Source organism: Aedes aegypti, chromosome 3, assembly GCF_002204515.2.
Source record: "Aedes aegypti strain LVP_AGWG chromosome 3, AaegL5.0 Primary Assembly, whole genome shotgun sequence".
Lineage (NCBI taxonomy): Eukaryota > Metazoa > Arthropoda > Insecta > Diptera > Culicidae > Aedes > Aedes aegypti.
Window position 1 is genome coordinate 173,328,968 of NC_035109.1, and position 3,023 is coordinate 173,331,990.

The window sequence follows — 3,023 nt, forward strand, 5'->3', positions numbered from 1 at the left end:
TCACCAAAAAAGGGCCGAAGAAGTCCAGCCCCACATAAGAAAATGGACGAACACAAGCGGCAAGTCGTGCTAGTGGTAATGGTGCCATCCGTGGAGTATATGGCCTAGCCCTTATGATTTTGCACACTTGACAGTCCTTGGTTACCTTCTTGACAGCTGGTCGTAGGCGGGAGACATGATAACGTTGCCGAATTTCGTTCACGACTGTTTCAAAATTGGCATGATGGAACTTACGATGGCAGTCGTCAATTATAAGGAGTGTTAGTCGATGTGTACGTGGAAGAATTATTGGGAATTTCATCGATTGCGTCGCCTTATCAGCAGCTTTTATTCGGCTATCAACTCTCAGAACTCCTTCATCGTCCATGAAAGGGCTCAAAGAGTGGAGAGGGCTTGATGTTTTCAAAGGGTTCTGGCGATTAACCGTCAGAAGTGCCATCTCATCGGGATAAGTTTGCCATTGTACCGATTTGAATAATGTTGTTCGCGCCAATCGTAGCTCCTCCCTCGTGAGTATCCCATGTTCAGTATTCGTACCAGCTCGTTTCAAATTGAGGTTGTTGATAAATCGCAGCACGTAGGCCATAGTTCTCAGTAAACGTTCCCACTTCGAAAATCGTTGATAGTCGGCTATTGCGCCGGGTATGATGATTTCTCGATGCGAATGACAAGGACGCAATTCTTCTTCTGCTACTGCTGTTAGCTGCACACTTCGCGGACGCGGCCATTCTTCTTCGGGTTTCCTTAGAAATTGTGGACCTTCAAACCAGCTCTTCTCAGTTTCCTCAAAGGGCCCTTTTCCCCATTTCGTTGCAGTATCCGCTGGGTTCATCTTCGAAGGCACCCACTTCCAGTCTTCAATGTCGGTTAACGTGAGGAGCTCCCCAATTCTGCATGCCACATATTGTTTGTAGCGTCGATGGTCTGAACGTATCCAGGCCAAAACAGTTGAAGAATCGCTCCAGAGGAATCGCTTGGAAATTTCTACGGTGTGGCTTTCTGTAATGAAACGCATCAACCGCGCTCCCAACACTGCTGCTTGCAGTTCTAGTCTTGGTATCGAGAGTGGTTTAAGTGGAGCAACCTTTGCTTTACCCGCAACCAAAGCGCAAACCGGTATCCCCTCGGAGTTGAGTGTGCGAAAGTAGGCCACTGCTGAGTAGGCGACCTCACTCGCGTCTACGAACACGTGGAGTTGTAATCCTCTGTAACTGACGGACGTTGCTTGTTGAAAGTAGCATCTGGGAACGTGTATGTTGTTGATCCTTTTTAACGCCTCGACCCATCTAACCCATCGCTCCCATATGTCATCAGTAACAGGTTCGTCCCACTGAGTTCCAGCTCGCCAAACGTCCTGTAGAAGAATTCTTCCGTGTATCAGGACTGCGCTGAGCAACCCCAGCGGATCAAAAAAACTCATGAGGCATCGTAGCATCTGTCGTTTGGTAGGCCGCCTGCTGGATTCGATTACTTCTCGCACTTCTTCTTTGATTTGGGTGGAAAAACAAAGAACGTCATCCTTCGTGTTCCACAGCATCCCCAAAACGCGCTCACAATCGGAAGTCTTATCCATGAACAAACTTTTCGTTTCCGTCGCTGCATGCGCTCCTAGACTTTCCAGTACTTTTTGCTCGTTAGACAACCAGTTTCTCAAATGAAATCCTCCACGGCTGTGGACCATTTTCACTTCTTGCGATACCCGTGACGCGTCTTCAGCGTTCTCGAAACTGTCGAGGTAGTCGTCTACATAATGGTTATGTATGATTGCTTGTGCTGCCTCCGGATACAAATCGGCGAACTCTTCCGCGTTTTTATTCTTCACGAACTGTGCGGATGCTGGCGAGCAGGACGAGCCGAATGTCGCGACGTTCATGAGAAACACCGAAGGCTGTTCAGATGAATTCGTGCGCCATAAAAATCGTTGGGAATGTCTATCAGTTTCTCGTATTCCAATCTGGTGGAACATTTCCTGCAAATCCGCTGAAACTCCAACTGAGAATTGTCGGAATCGTGATAGTATAGCTGGTAGTGAGGTTAGCTGATCTGGTCCTTTCAGAAGCAAGGAATTAAGCGAAATCCCATTCACAGTAGCAGCCGCATCCCATATAAGCCTTACTTTTCCGGGCTTCTTTGGATTGACCACTGCTCCCAGCGGCAAATACCAGATCCGCCTAGGATCTGCTTGATCGAGCTCTTCCTGTGTAGCTAGTTTTGCGTACGCTTTTGTTTGATAGTCCTTTATCTGCTGATGAATGTTCAGTTTAAGGCTTTCATCCCTATTCATCCTCCTCTCAAGGCATTCAAGGCGTTTCAATGCCATGTTATAGCTATCCGGAAACTCGATGGAATCATATTTCCATAAAAGCCCCGTTTGATATCTATCGCCCACGCGTTCAGTAGTTTCCTGAAGAATCACTCGTGCTCTTTTATCATCTGTCGATTCCAGCTCCACTTCAGCTTTTGTTCCCATATCTTCTAAGGAGAAGTAATCTTTCACGATATTGTGTAAATCACGATCAATCGTGCAAGCACACACATGTAGGTTAAGTGAGTTCGACGATGAAGTGTAGTCTGTTCCACCGTATATACACTGAAATGAATTTTATTGTAGAAACAACTGAATCCATGGTAAAATTAAGAACTGCACCAACGATTTTCAACCGACTACATTAATCTGTTAACTCTACCATAACATAGTCAACAAGAAAATATATTCTGTTTATTTAACCAGAGTTGTAGTATTTATGACTAGAAACATTCTAGATTTGACAAGTTTGGCATTGTACTTTTCACCATACTGTGTTGTACGGTGGATGTCACGGATTGAAATACAATGCTTTGTAGTCGCGGCTACTATGGACATAGTCACATTTACTACACGACTCAGTGATTTTTACCAGATTATAGTAAACTTAACAGATTTTTGTAGTCGGTTGAAAATCGTTGGTGCAGTTCTTAATTCTACCATGGATTCGGTAGATTATACAACAAAATTTGTTTGCGTGTACACCAACCTAATCGGG